Source organism: Lissotriton helveticus, chromosome 8 (assembly GCF_964261635.1).
Source record: "Lissotriton helveticus chromosome 8, aLisHel1.1, whole genome shotgun sequence".
NCBI lineage: Eukaryota > Metazoa > Chordata > Amphibia > Caudata > Salamandridae > Lissotriton > Lissotriton helveticus.
Window position 1 is genome coordinate 134,192,209 of NC_136069.1, and position 15,224 is coordinate 134,207,432.

The 15,224-nt window shown below is 47.5% G+C and overlaps 1 protein-coding gene and 1 non-coding gene across 3 annotated transcripts in view; both read left to right on the forward strand.

Annotated features, from left to right (window-relative positions):
* Nucleotides 1-15,224, forward strand: part of LSAMP (limbic system associated membrane protein) — a 981,500-nt gene that overhangs the window by 559,839 nt on the left and 406,437 nt on the right. The window lies entirely within an intron of this gene.
* Nucleotides 13,568-13,758, forward strand: LOC144774657 (small nucleolar RNA snR46). Its single transcript, XR_013600419.1, has one exon. It is a non-coding gene; the product is annotated as a small nucleolar RNA snR46 (small nucleolar RNA).

A 15,224-nucleotide genomic window follows, 5' to 3' on the forward strand; every position in this document is an offset into this window, starting at 1 on the left:
TGCAGATGTACAGTGAAATGAACCTCCAATTGTTGGCCAGTTTATGATGGTTGGTGAAAAGTGATAGGGACACAGTGCAACATACAAAAAAGTGGTGAATATAAAATAGGGTGATGTGTCTAAATAACTTTTTATTAGAAACAAGGCACATCCCCTAATTAAAAAACAGGAACAGCGCAAACGACAGTATGGAACAAATGACTGTCGCGCATAGGGCCAATATGTTTCTGCCTACCGGGCAAAACGTCCCTTGGCTTTCATCAGGGCCACTGCTCTTACAATAGTTGCTACTGTGGCGTGGGGTCTAGATGATCTAGGGACCCGCCAGGCCACGGTGTGGACGGCCAAATGATAGGACGGATCACTTGGTTTGTTTGATGGTTATCCACAAAGTTTCTGTACTGGATTTGGTTGACCAGTCTGTGATCGTTTTTCTAGACACTATTTTTCTAGAGATTACTTTTCTTGTCTCCCACACTTGTTTCTTTCGTTCTCCTTTGTTTGACCTTCAGAATTTACTATATGGTGACTGTAGCACCAACTGACATAGTGGAAGATTTGTCAGTATGGCCAGTACAATGTATGGCTCATAGACCTCCTGGTTTCTTGTTCGTGATTCATATGATGTTGCTGGGGAAATGAACCAATAGTAGGTCTTTAATCTTTTCCCTTTTACCCTCCTCTCCCTGTATATGTTTGTATGCAGATGTACAACAATTTATTTTGAGAACGAACAGCATAAATTCTATATTATGTTCATGGTGGCAGCCACTGATCTCAGTTTTCACACATAATTTAATCCATACACGGTGCTTTCAAGGCGATCCATCCATCTGCATTCCTGGAGGGTGAACAGTTTGTTCAGATTTTCTCCCCTGGAGTCAAGTTTGACCACTTCCAGAATGCACCACCTCATCATGTCCTCCCTGTGTTGTAGCTCCATGAATGGGCTCCCTCTCTGCAACATCTGATCCTGTTTCGGGGTTGAAACGTCCTTTGTTCACCATCTGGGTTGTCTGTCCGACATATATTAGTTTGCATGGACAAATAATAATAATATGTATCACATTTTTACTGTTGCAATTTGAACAACCATTCAGTTTGATTTTCACCTCCGCTATCTCAATTACTTTAACCCCTTGGGCGCGGCCGCGATTCTGCGCCTGTGCGGCCGTTTCGAAGAGTGGGCGGGTTCATGACGGCCCCCAGCCATCATCAGCACACGTGCACTGTGATGCATGATGGACGGGGGCCCTGTCATCAGCACGCAAGGGGTTAAAGTCAGACGTGAATCTACGTGTTTGGCTTTTCCCGCTTCTGAAGTGACCTCTAATGGGTGGCACTCCTCAAGACTTGATTATAGTCTCTGGTTTATGAGGCTCCCTGTGTTCCTGCACAACATAATCTCTCAAAAGATTATTTCTTTCATCAGGTTGATGTTGATTTCATCCTGTATACTATTCAAAAGTCTATTAATGATTTTGCTAATAGCATTGCTAGCTGGATTGTAAGTGGTAACCATAATCATGCGTTCATTATTCATATTTGACCTATCTCGAGGAGTAAGTAAGGTCTCTCTGGGACAATACCATGCCCTTTTTAATGCGTGGCATACTATTTTGTGAGGGTATCTGCTCTTAATTGTCTTGGTAGATAGGAAACCTGCTTCCCTAAAATAGTCTGGGTTTAATGTACAGCACCTCCTAATATGTAGGAATTATTCATATGGCAAGTGATCCTGTAATAATCTGGGGTGAAAACTGCTATATGCTAATAATGAATTTGTATCTGCGGGTTTTCTATATAATGTAGTATATATCATACCATCACTGTGCTTCACCAGAATGTCTAAGTAGTTTATCTGTATTTTGCTATACTGATGAGTGAATCTTAAGTCTGGATCTTGTAAATGAAACTATTCTAATTTTAGTAGGTTCCTGGCTACCTCCATCCCAAATCATAAAAATGTCATTAATGCACCTTCTCCATATAGTAATGTTGCCTTTATATGGTTTTGAGATGGATAAAACTTTCTCATTCTCAAACTCTGCCACCACCAGATTTACGATACTCGGGGCAAAACAATCGCCCATTGCTACGCTCTTCTTGTGTAAGTAATAGTCACCTTTGAACATAAAGTAATTCCTTCTCAGGGCAATCTCACTCACTTGTCCAAGGGACTTCACAGAGTACAAAAAAACAACAAGGGAGTGGCAGTAAGGGATTTTCTATTGCACCACCTAGCTGTACACCGAAATTCACGTAGATTGCTCTACATATGCTGCCCACCTCTTTGGTCCACTGCCACAGGACAATACAGATATAGACAAACAACAAGCAGATAGAGAGGCAGCAGTGGAAATAATTATAAAATGTATCAATACAGCAAAACGAAACAAGTGTCCTTCATTGATATGAAAAAGTCGTTTTTTAATATGTCTTCTTGACAAGATGATAAAATAGACAGCCAATATTCTCAATATAGGATATTCAAAGACCAAGAAACAGCCAACGCTTTTCGCCCGTTACAGGCTTCTTCAGGGCAGATCTTCAGGTTAACTGTAATAACACTGGATTCCAGATGAATAAATAGACATATATATAGACTTATAAGTAAAAGTATCCAGTACATGTAGCGAGGAAGCTACATGTACTGCTGCCTCTCTATCTGCTTGCTGTTTGACTTCACAGAGTAGTTTTCTGGGGTCAGACTCAAGAGTCTTCCTATGATATCCAGAGTAGTTCTCTGTGGGATATTAGTATATAATGACTCTTTATCGAGAGTTACCAGAATCTGTTTCCCGACCTCAAAGTCAATATTTTCAATACAATTTATAAGGTACATACTATCTCAGATGTAGGAGACAATCTTGGGTACATATTGCTTGAGATATTGGTCCATAAACTTACATAATGCCTCTAAAACTGACCTACTGCCTGAAATAATTGGATGTCATGGTGGGTTTTGACTATCATTATGTATTTTGGTTAATGTATATATCACTGGTGTCCTATGGTATGGTTTACTAAGGAACACATATTCCTTCTCTTTATTGATGAATTGTTTAGCACCTTATGTAAATAACCATAAAATTGTGATTTTGTAGATGATCAACACTGACATACTTTTATCTCATGGGCTATATTGAGTGAGTCCCACTGAATCACTTGTTTTTGGTTTCGGTATACGCAGGTTCCATTGATTGGGCCGACTGGGGTACGGTCCTGTGTTTTTCTATGTCGTACTTTCACACGTCATCATGCCAGCCAACAGTTTTTATTTGTGGTTGCCCAAGACTCCATCTTGTTCATTGGGCCACATTCCTTACTGTCTGTCTTAATCTCTCTTATTGTATCTCTTCAAATTGCTCACATTGATTTCAAAGGGCGTAAACTCTCCTTCTTTGTAAGTGTAGTCCTGGAAACTAACAACACCTAATCTCCTGCAGTCTATCTAATCATCCCCCCAAACATTTGCCCGAAGTCACCTACCCCCCACTAATGATCACACATAACTCTTATTAACTTAATGGAGTAGATGAATTGATTGCTTTCCTTGAGAGTTAAAAACGAATCCCAATAACTAAGAGTAACCAATACCCACTAGAATAACCACTAACTTTGAGTTCCAGTGCAGTGTGCTGCCTGGTCTAAAGTCCTTTATTAGAGCGAATAAGTGCCACGTAAATGACACACCTGACTACTTTTAATTTAATCTACTACCAGGAAATTGGAGTGAATGCATGGAGCGATTTACATACGAGCACAGATCTAGTCCCAGTAGCCAACAGTGACTAAAAATCAATGGATTAACCAATAACGTTGAGTTCCAGAGCACTGTGTTGCTTCCGTGCCTCGTCACGAGTAGTAAGCACTATATAAATGCATTTACAATTACAATGGGCGTATCTTCTAGCAACATCATTTGGTCACATATTAGAATATCAGCTGGGTCAACTCAGCGTTTCATCTAGAAAATTATCAACGCGATCGATCCCCTATCACCTGCACAGTATGTTATATTGGTACTCTCATCAATCTACGTGCACAGTATGCCTGAATGCTGCTATCTCAGTTATTTAGATGAAAAATTAACGGAGGCAAATACTTGAATTAATCTGAACCACTTTCCTTAGGGTACATTCCATTCCATGTGTTTTAGCTCATCTCGGCCAGTTAAGACAGAGGCCTCCCATATGCAAAACAAGTCTTGGCTCTAGCCCAGAAAGGTGCAGTCCAGCATCTCCTCCTGCACCACTTACCCTCTGAAACAGCACACAAGCACCCCCGGTGCACTGTAAGACCTTTCAGAGAGGTTCTGTTGGAGTCCATACGTCACAGGGCTCTTGGAAGCCACATCTGGGCGCAGCGTTGCCATTTAGGAAGACTTTTAGACATCACAGAAGCAATGGAGGCAAATGGTGAGCATCTGTCTGAGACATGTGGGCTCATTAATGCGCCTCATGAAGGCTGAAAGGGGTTTGTTTTCTTTTTCTCCCATTCAGATGGGACATGATTGTTCAGCTTCCCTTTTACAGGGAAGGGAGAGACTGATTCATGCGTGGTGAGTCACCTCCTGTGTCAGCATGAAGGGTTAGAAGATGATCACAGAGGGGAATGTGCCCAACTACCAGTTAATTCAAGCATTCTCACATCCGAACTTTAATTATTTTTGTTGTCACCTCAATCAGATCCTGCTCACACACTGTGCCTGAATGCTTCTGTCTCACACTGTGCATCAATGCTACCACCTCACACTGTGCCTGAATACTGCCGTATAACACTGTGCATCGATGCTACCACCACACACTGTGCTAATGCTTCTGTCTCACACTGTGCAGCAATGCTACCACCTCACACTGTGCCTGAATACTGCCGTATAACACTGTGCATCGATGCTACCACCACACACTGTGCTAATGCTTCTGTCTCACACTGTGCAGCAATGCTACCACCTCACACTGTGCCTTAATGCTTCTGTCTCACACTGTGCATCAATGCTACCACCTCACACTGTGTCTGAATGCTTCTGTTTCACACCGTGCATCAATGCTACCACCTCACACTGTGCCTGAATGCTTCTGTCTCACACTGTGCATCAATGATATCACCTAACACTGTGGTTGAACGCTGCTGTCTAACACTGTGCATCGATGCTACCACCTCACACTGTGCCTGAATGATTCTGTCTCACACTGTTTATCAATGGTACCACCTCACACTATGCCTGAATGATTCCGTCTCACACTGTGCAGCAATGCTACAACCTCACACTGTGTGCCAATGCTACCACCGCACACTGTGCCTGAATGCTTCTGTCTCACACTGTGCATCAATGCTACCCCTCACACTGTGCCTGAATACTGCCATATAACACTGTGCATCGATGCTACCATCACACCCTGTGCCTGAATACTGCCACATAACACTGTGCTTCGATTCTAACCCCTCACACTGTGCCTGAATGCTTCTGTCTCACACTGTGCATCAATGATATCACCTAAAACTGTGCCTGAATGCTTCTGTCTCACACTGTGCATCAATGCTACCACCTCACACTGTGCCTGAATGTTGCCACCTCACACTGTCTGAATGCTATCATGCCACACTGTGCCTCAAGGCTATCGTGCCACACTGCCTGAATGCTGCTATCTCACATTGTGCCTGGATGCTGCCATCTCACACTCTCTCAGTGCTACCTTCTCACACGGCGCCTCTAAGCAGCCGTCACACACGGTGCTTGCATGATGCCAACTATCAGACCAGCCTGCACACTGTGCCTGAATGCTGCTCTATTCATCAATCTACTCGTGTGGTGCACCTGAAGGATGTACCTCCATCAGAGCCTGCCTGCACAGGGTACCCGCCGTCGCCCTGCATCAATCGCATCTCCTTAGTCCCTTAGGCACCTTGGATAGGGATGTCTTCACTGTATGGGGAAAAGGGGCATCTGACACTGGCTCCTGCACACAGGATAGAAAAATCTGCCCCTAGCAAGTGTTGTTTGGTAACTTTCTCCTTCCATCAAGGTTTCAAGAGATCCGCAGTGCGGAAAGCAGAGCACAGTGAGCTCTACTAAAATGGAGCGAGTTGTACGAAACTGGCTTGCAGAATGGAGGGAGATCCACTAAACTGGCTAGCAGAATGGAGTGAATACCACTAAAGTGGCTAGTAGAATTGAGTGAGTTCGACTACACTGGCTAGCAAAATGGAGTGAGTTTCTATCTACTAAACTGGACAGCAGAAAGGAGGAAGTTCCACTAAACTAGATAGCAGAATGGAGTGACTTCTACTAAACTGGTGAATGTATTACGTTACTACGACATACATTACCACGCAGTAGGTTAGAACGCTTCCGTTGTTACCACGCATGGCTTTACATCACAAGTCGTTTTTGGGTTTCGCCTGCCGAAGGCTGCGCTCTGCGCAGCTCTTCAGCGCAGGTGAAATCCTATGTCGTCAATAAGGACTCCTGGAACGTCCCCCGGCTCTCATTGGTTAGCTCCATAAATGGAGGCTAGCCATTGAGTGCCGGATCTGTCCATCAAGGCTGGACCAGATTCGGGGGCGTTCCGGAGATTTTTTCCCAGGGCGGAGTTACGTTTTTTCCCGTTCCCTCCCCTTTCACTGAAAGTGAATTCAGATGCGCTGTCCATTCCCGCCCCCTCCGTGTGCCTTTCCGCCCCCCTTGCTGTCCTGTGCACGTTTCCCGCCCCCTCCCGCCGTCCGTGTCCTCTCCCGCCCCCTCCCGCCGTCCGTGTCCTCTCCCGCCCCCCTCCCGCCGTTCGTGTCCTCTCCCGCCCCCTCCCGCCCCCTCCCGCCGTCCGTGTCCTCTCACGCCCCCAGCGAGTGCCCACCTCGCGATTTCTGCCCGCCTGCCTGCCTAGCGAGGGCCGCCGCGCTGCCCGCGGCGACCCGGAAGTACCTGGCCGGCTCTCTCTGGGGGGGGATAGCACCCCCTCCCCCGCTCTTTGATTGGCTGTTTCAGTCTGGACTCCTCAAGGACTGACACCAGAGTCCCCCCCCTCCCCCACACAGTCCTCGTGGGTCAGCAGATGGGAGCCGCCACCCTCCACTTCAGCCTCGCCCGCCCCTGGGTCCGGGCCTCCGCACTCTAGCGCCTCGAGGCTGCACCGATCCAGCGCCCAGAGAGACACACAGACGGAGGACCCCCAGCAGAGGGGGCACCGACTGACCAGCACTGGTGAGTGAGAACCCCCACCCCAGCCCCCCACCACGTCCGAGCCTCTGCGCTCTAGCGCCGCGAAGGAGCTTCTATGGGCTGAGCTGCGGCTGAGGAGGTAGAGGGCACCAGGAGAGAGGGCGGACATGAGGGGGCACAGAGGGCGCCCCGGAGACGGGGCAGAGCCCGAGTGAGTGACCGCGGAGCTCGGACTCTCATGCTGCCGGTGCCGAGCACAGCAAAGAATGAGGCATGAACGGGACATGTGTGTTCATCCGTGGCGCACACGTGTGCGCACTGGAGGTTAGAGATACCGGCCCCTCTGCCCCAGAGCTCGCCCTTCAATCCTCCTCTTCGGACCCCATGCACGAGCACAGCTGACGGCACCCCTGGAGCCCAGCTTCGAGGAGCTATAGTCACCCACCCCGCAGTGCAGCAGCCGCAGGGCCCCTCCCTGACCCCGCCCCGGCCGGCCGTCTCAGGGTATGGCTGAGCAGCCAGACTGGGGCCCTCCAAGGGGGCCACTGCATACCCTCACCCCCTGCGGACACTGGACTAATGCTGCCTGCCCCCCCCCCGCCCCCTGTCAGTCTCTCTACCCCTGCCCCCTCTCCTGCAGTATCAGCGCGTACAGCACTATATTGCTCGTAATTGTAGCACCGCAAAGAAACACAGCGCAAAAGGCAAACACACTAAACGTTAACATAACAGAGCAAAACACTTTAGTACTCTAAACCCACGGCCCGCCTTCGCCCCAATGGCACGCTTTCTTCCTTTGTGATGGTGTTTCCGTTATTCACTACACCCCCACACCACCTCGTGCTTGTTATATTTTCCTTCCATCCTGTGACTTATTGTTCTCATATATAATGATAAAATAATAAAGTTCCAGAATGGAAAGGATAAAAGTAGAATTTGACGAATTACTCTATAATGGTGCAGTGTTTATGTGCTAACATTAAGGAGAGGCTTGTGAGACCTTAGCCACGGCTTTAAGTGAGAAGAATAAAATGGGGGTCTCTCAAAAGGGCTGGGCAGTGTAATTAGGGGCGTGACTTTAAAACACTTTACGCTAAAAATCTGTGTTTAGCATAGTGTGCCGCCCGACTTTTTCTGTTTGTCATTTCATCCAGATATATGATACAAAAAGTAACATCATACCTACAACAAGTAAGGACTATTGGCTTTGTCAATGGTTGTTAGTTGCATACGATAAATAAGCTGCAACTATGGCCTGTTGCATATAATATTGAGAAAGCTTCCAATTAAAGCCCTGGCGACCGCAGCACAATGTTGCTGCTCTTCGTTTTAGAAAGAGAAGGGAAATCCAGAAAGAAAATGACTCTTTGAAGGATTTCCCTTCCCCCCACAAAGCTCAACTGACATGACGTCATGCCGTGACTTCTCCACTAGAGAAGTGAGCAGTGTGGGGAGGCACATCGACGTGCCTGCTGTCTCGAAACGGGCCTCTATCGGGCTGTTTTGCGCCCTGGCACTTTTTGGGTTTCGCCTGCCGAAGGCTGCGCTCTGCGCAGCTCTTCAGCGCAGGTGAAATCCTATGTCGTCAATAAGGACTCCTGGAACGTCCCCCGGCTCTCATTGGTTAGCTCCATAAATGGAGGCTAGCCATTGAGTGCCGGATCTGTCCATCAAGGCTGGACCAGATTCGGGGGCGTTCCGGAGATTTTTTCCCAGGGCGGAGTTACGTTTTTTCCCGTTCCCTCCCCTTTCACTGAAAGTGAATTCAGATGCGCTGTCCATTCCCGCCCCCTCCGTGTGCCTTTCCGCCCCCCTTGCTGTCCTGTGCACGTTTCCCGCCCCCTCCCGCCGTCCGTGTCCTCTCCCGCCCCCCTCCCGCCGTTCGTGTCCTCTCCCGCCCCCTCCCGCCCCCTCCCGCCGTCCGTGTCCTCTCACGCCCCCAGCGAGTGCCCACCTCGCGATTTCTGCCCGCCTGCCTGCCTAGCGAGGGCCGCCGCGCTGCCCGCGGCGACCCGGAAGTACCTGGCCGGCCGGCCAATCCCTTCGCGGCCGGCCGGAAGTCCCGCACCCGCAGCCCGGGGGAGGGAAAGGGAAGCCTTGCTGTTTGCCGCTTCCCCCTGCCTGGGGGAAGCCTTTGCCGGTGTTGCCGGTCTCCCATGCCTGGAGGGAGACCGGAGAGGAGCCTGACGAGGGTGGAGCGGAGGGGGCGCGGGGAACACTCCGTATCGTCAAAATGGAATGTCACGTGGTGTTCTGCCGGGACCCGGTCGCAACTTGTAAAACAGTTACCGACCTAGTTAGCCATACACCCCAGAAAGTGGTAAACAGCCAAAAGTGCCCTGCCTGACAAAATGATCCAACCCACGTGACAACGCGTTCCTGGCCCCCCCCATGACTCAGTGACTACTTGGGTCTGCTCTGCTAACCCGCACTACTCCCCTCAAAAACCACAGCCAGCCTCACGCTAGCTAAATTTGTACGGGACGAACAAGAGTAACGTCGCCCGGCAAACTCAAACCAACCGCCACACACAACTGAGCGTGAGCGGTACCCGCCAGATTACACCCTGGGCAAAAGCACATGTAGCCTTTGCAGCCAATCAGCATTTAGAATTCTGTGCAGCGGACTAAGATTGGGTAAAGTGACTCTAAACCTCCAATCCTGGATTACGTTACATATTAGCACTACCCCACCTAAACCGTGGGATTGGCTGTTGTGCTAGCCCGGAAGTGCTAAAGTTATTTCCAAATGACATCCGTTTCGAGCTTGAAAACGTACAGTGGCCGGGCTGCATTCTCGCATGCATGTAAGTAGTTGTCAAGTGGTCACTTTAGTACAGTGGAAGGAAGTAGAGTGCATCATGAAGAATGAATTGTTATTATATATCTTTTTACTACATGTATGTTGGTGATTTTTGTGTCACGCGAACGTATCCGAAAGGAAGCTGAGAGCTGTACAGGGTCAATACAAAGTCAATATGTGATAGAATGGATAGTTTGTTTGTGGCTGAGGTGCGGGCGGGGGGCAGTAGGTAGGTCCACTGGGAGGTTGGGGATGGTGGTAGTGATGCACCAGCGCCTTTCTTGTGGTAGTCCTAGGGTTCTCCAACCTTTTGTGAAGTAAGAGCTACTTCTGTTCAATGAAAATCATCCCGAGCTACTATTAGCCTTGCATAGTGGCCACATCATACAAGATTACATCAGGGGGCATCAAATGCAAAGTTACAAGCAGTGATCGCCTATATTCATCAGGAATGGCTACCAGCAGTAATGTGAAAATGGTCTTATCAATTTGGAATGCCTCTACGTAGGGGCAATGCTACTGGCACCAAGGTAATAATAGGGATGTCTCCCCAGTGCCGCATGATTAATCACTCCAATATCCGCTTTAAATGTCATTTAAAAATTCCACCATGTTCTCCAAATAACAGCTTGTGAGTTAGGGACATATACTTTTTCATTTCAAATGCACCTTTTTCAAATTTGGTACCCATATATTAAATTAACAAACCAATAGCTTTTAATTTAACAGGCATGGCTGCCCACAGGAGAGTTACTGATAGGTAGCTGGTGAGCCACTCGTTGGAGAAGCCTGCACTAGACAGCGCTCCACACAACGAACAGTGCAGTACGTGTGTGTTTAGGGCCGGATGCTAAGTTGCCACCAGACACGGAGATAAGGTGCAACTGGCATGTGTTCGTGTGTCCTGAGCTTGAAGGATGTACAGGTGCATTGCCACGTGTGCCAATGAGTGCCTTGGTGCGGGATAAAACTTCTATTGGGGGCTTCCACACAGGCCAGCATGTCAGTATGGAGGCGAGGGCCGGCTGTACACCTCCTTCGGCTCGGTGCCACGGGGCCTGCTTTACTTTGGGTGATGGGTTCTCGCCTCTTCTCGTTCCCTTTCGCTCCTGAGATGAAGGGAAGTGTGTGGCTGGCTGCCACATCAGTGTTTACTGGCTGCCAATGCAGCTAATTGGGCAGGTTTTGGGGTCGGTCTCACGGGGCCTGCTATGCTTTAGGGAAGGTACTTGCTGCACTGTTTGAACATTTGTAATGTATGCCTGTGCATTCTTTATCCTTTAGTGTATTTTTGTGTGTGACTGCCATCTATTGTTTTATTGTACCTTTTTTTTTGCTTCTCGTTTGTTTCTGTAACGTGTGAATATGTAATATTCTCCTCATGTAACGTACTTGGTTCTATTGTGAAGCGCTCTGACACCTTTGGGTGAAGTCTGCGCTATATAAAAATGCATTAAATAAATAAATACATACATTCTCCCTTCATATTGCGCTGGAGCCAGGCTAAGTGGTTGTAGGGGGTAGTGCTGGCAGGTTGGTGAGCAGGGATGGATCGGCTCCTGGAGGGGCGGCTGCTGCGAGGGCTTTAGCTGCAGGCCAATCCAGGTCCAGCTGCCGCTGGGCACTTGCATTAAAGGCTTGTTGTAGACGTGTAGCTTGAGAAGTGGGTTAGCATTATGGCCCTTTGAGTCCACTTCTTTGTCCTGGGTACAACAGGGAGCCTATTCAGGACTTTGAGGCTCCTCTCAGGTCACTGCTTGTGCCTCCGTGTGCCCCTGTTGCCTGCTTGTGCCTCAGTTTTCGTGCCCCTGTCGCCTGCTTGTGCCTCAGTTTTCGTGCCCCTGTTGCCTGCTTGTGCCTCAGTTTTCGTGCCCCTGTTGCCTGCTTGTGCCTCCGTGTGCCCCTGTTGCCTGCTTGTCCCTCCGTGTGCCCCTGTTGCCTGCTTGTGCCTCCGTGTGCCCCTGTTGCCTGCTTGTGCCTCCATGTGCCCCTGTTGCCTGCTTGTGCCATGTGGGTGTGTGTGGAGGGCTCTGTGTAGCTGTGTGTGTGGGGAGCTTTGTGTGGCTGTGTGTGGGGAGCTTTGTGTGGCTGTGTGTGTAGGGAGCTTTGTGTGGCTGTGTGTGTGGGGAGCTTTGTGTGGCTGTGTGTGTGGGGAGCTTTGTGTGGCTGTGTGTGTGGGGAGCTTTGTGTGGCTGTGTGTGGGGAGCTTTGTGTGGCTGTGTGTGGGGAGCTTTGTGTGGCTGTGTGTGTGGAGGGCTTTGTGTGGCTGTGTGTGTGGGGGGCTGTTTGTGGGTGTGTGTGTGGGAGGGCTCTGTGTGTGTCATTTGCGAGGGATAAAGCTAGTGGCATTGTAAATGACAATGCCATTTATTTATGTTAAAAAATACATAAATAAAAATGTCAAGAGCAATGCCAATAGCTCTAACTTTAACAAAGGCGAAACCATTGCATTGTAAATGCTTGTTACGACTTGCACTAGATGGCGTGCTGGAATTAGGAATAGTATAAACTACTATTCCTACTCCAGTTAGCGCAAGAGTAGGGAATGTGTTCCTTGGAGTTGCGCGCCATCTTGCGCAAGTCGTAGAAATGACTTGCGATGTAATGCCATGCATGGTAACAACACAGATGATGTAACGTCCACGTTGTTACCTACCCGCATGGTATTGACAGCGTTTTAAACGCTGTTTCCCAAACTGGCTAGCAGGATGGAGTGAGTTCCACTAAATTGTCAAGAATATTGGAGGGAGTTCCACTAAAGTGGTTAGCAGAATGTAGTGAGTTTCACTAAACTGGCTAGCAGAATGGATTGAGTTCCACTAAACTGGCTAGCAGAATGGAGTGAGTTCTACTAAACTGGATAGCTGGATGGAGTGAGTTCCTCTAAACTAGCTAGCGGTATGGAGTAAGGTCCACTAAACTGTCTTGAAAAATAGAGAGAGTTCCACAAATTTTCTAGAAAATGGAGTAAGTTCAACTAAACTGGTTAGTAGAATAAAGTGAATTCCACTCGTGGGTTCTCCAGTAACTTTTGTCTTCTTTCAAAGTTGCAAGAAATCCATTATGCTGACAAAGCTAAGGAAGATCTGCTAAACTGGCTTGAAAAATTAGGTTCTTTCCACTAATTTGGCTAGCTAAATGGAGTGAGTTCCATTAAACTGGCTGGCAGAATAGATTAGGGGGTAGATGTATCAAGATTCCATTTTGCGATTTCTCAATAGCGATTTTTAAGGAATCGTTATTTAGAAATCTCAAATTGGAATGTATGTAGAAAATCGCAATTTTTTAGCGATTTCTTAGTCTTCCTTATTTGTGAATTCGCAATTTGCGAATTCGCAATTAAGGAATAATTTCCCATGCATTCCTATGGGCCAGGAGGCCCATAGGAATGATTGTGAAATATTTCTTAATTTGCGAATCGCAATTTGCGAATTCGCAAATTGAGAATAATTTCAAGGGTGCAGGGGTGTCTCAAAGACACCCTGCTGCACCTATGAAATTTACATGTGTGTGCATAAGGCACACATACATGCCCTATAGGGCCTATGGGCATGTATATGCGTCACATGCCACCTTCACAAATGCAAAATAGGGCATTTTTAAATGAAATCACAAATTACCACCAACTACAAGTTGGTGGTAATTTGTGATTTCTTAACGCAAATTCGCAATTTCTAAAACCCACATACATCGCATTTAAGGAATCGCAAAATTTGCGATTCCTTAAATGCTTAAGCAAAATAAGGAATCGCAAATTTTTGCGATTCCTTATTTTGCGATTTTGTGATACATTTCAAAAAATGCAAAAAAGCCTTTTGCAATTCGCAAAGGTCAAAATTCGCCGAATTTCGGCCTTTGCGAATCGCAAAAGGCTTGATACATCTACCCCTAAGTTTCACAAATTGGCTAGCAGAATGGAGTGAGTTCCAAAAGGATGACAAAGTGAAAGCAGTGGGTTACATTCTGCTGGAAGAGCAGAGAGAGTGAGCTCAGGCATGCTGCCAAGGAAGAAGTGCATTCCTGTTCTTTTTCTCCTGTGAGGGCGCCATTTTGGCAGCCTTGTGTCAACACAGGGCCTGTGTTGCAAGCTGTATTTTTTGTGTGCTGAAAGGGGCGCCTTCCTGCACTAAAACAATCCTGAGAGGCTTTTTCCTCTTTCTACATGTGCGAAAAAAGAAAAAACGCTGTGAAATAAACATATTTCTCCTTGTTACGCCTCACCCGGGGAGGTGTAAGAATTTGATGCCCTCCCAGATTTACAAATCTTTGTAAATGTGGGAATGCATTAAAAACCATGGGAGTTGTGCTGGAATGACCCCCTGCAACACCCATGGAACGCCTCCCTTGTGCAGAGTAAGACAACGCAACAATTTGCACTGCATTGCCATACTCCAGATTTATGAAGTCATTCAAAGCCACGCAAATTGGTTTTGTGGGGCTTCATGACACTCGTATATACCACTTTCCGTGGACCAAACCTGTCTCCCGCCTCTCATAAATGTGCCCTGTGTTTTTGCAAAAGAAGATTTTGTGGTCTGTATCGGATGGGAGAATTCCGGTCTGTTCCGAACTGGAGCACCTGGAAGCTAATCCAATATGGCGTCTTTGGATGCACTGTGACGCTGCTGCTCCAACCAATCCAGGGGCCACCTGGTCCTCGTGGCCTACTTAAGAGAGACCTGTAAAACGGGGTTTCATTCGCTGCCGCTCTGCGCGCCTTGTAGACTCGTCGCCACCTCAAGTGCTGGAAGCGTCGCCGGTTACAGACTGTGTTGATGGTGCTTACAAATCAAATTACAAAACTGGAATTAGAACGAGCATAAATATTTCACAAACAGCCTGTTCACATTTGTTCTGTGTCACTTAGGAACTGTTTCCTCCCACTTAGAAACACATGCTCCGCGCGGAGCAGATGCGCGTTCTTAACTCATGATACATTTAAATAAACGTCACTTACGCTCTGAATAAATTGTAATTCACAGAATGGCTCGTTTCCCTAATAATACATGCCACGTAGAGAGGTCTGCTGAAGACATTCACCAAGAGGGAGGCGCCGTGGTCCGGCCGCGTGGGCTATCGGCAGCAGTAGCTCTGTAGGGACCCTGGAAAACATGTTAAATAGGAAAAATAGAGACAAAAATATGATGAGCACAGGCCCTGAAATTGCAGACAGTGATAGGACTACAAGAACTTGTAAATTCATTACTGTTTATTCATTCATTCGTGCTCTAATTACATCTCTTAAACAGAGAGGGGGAAA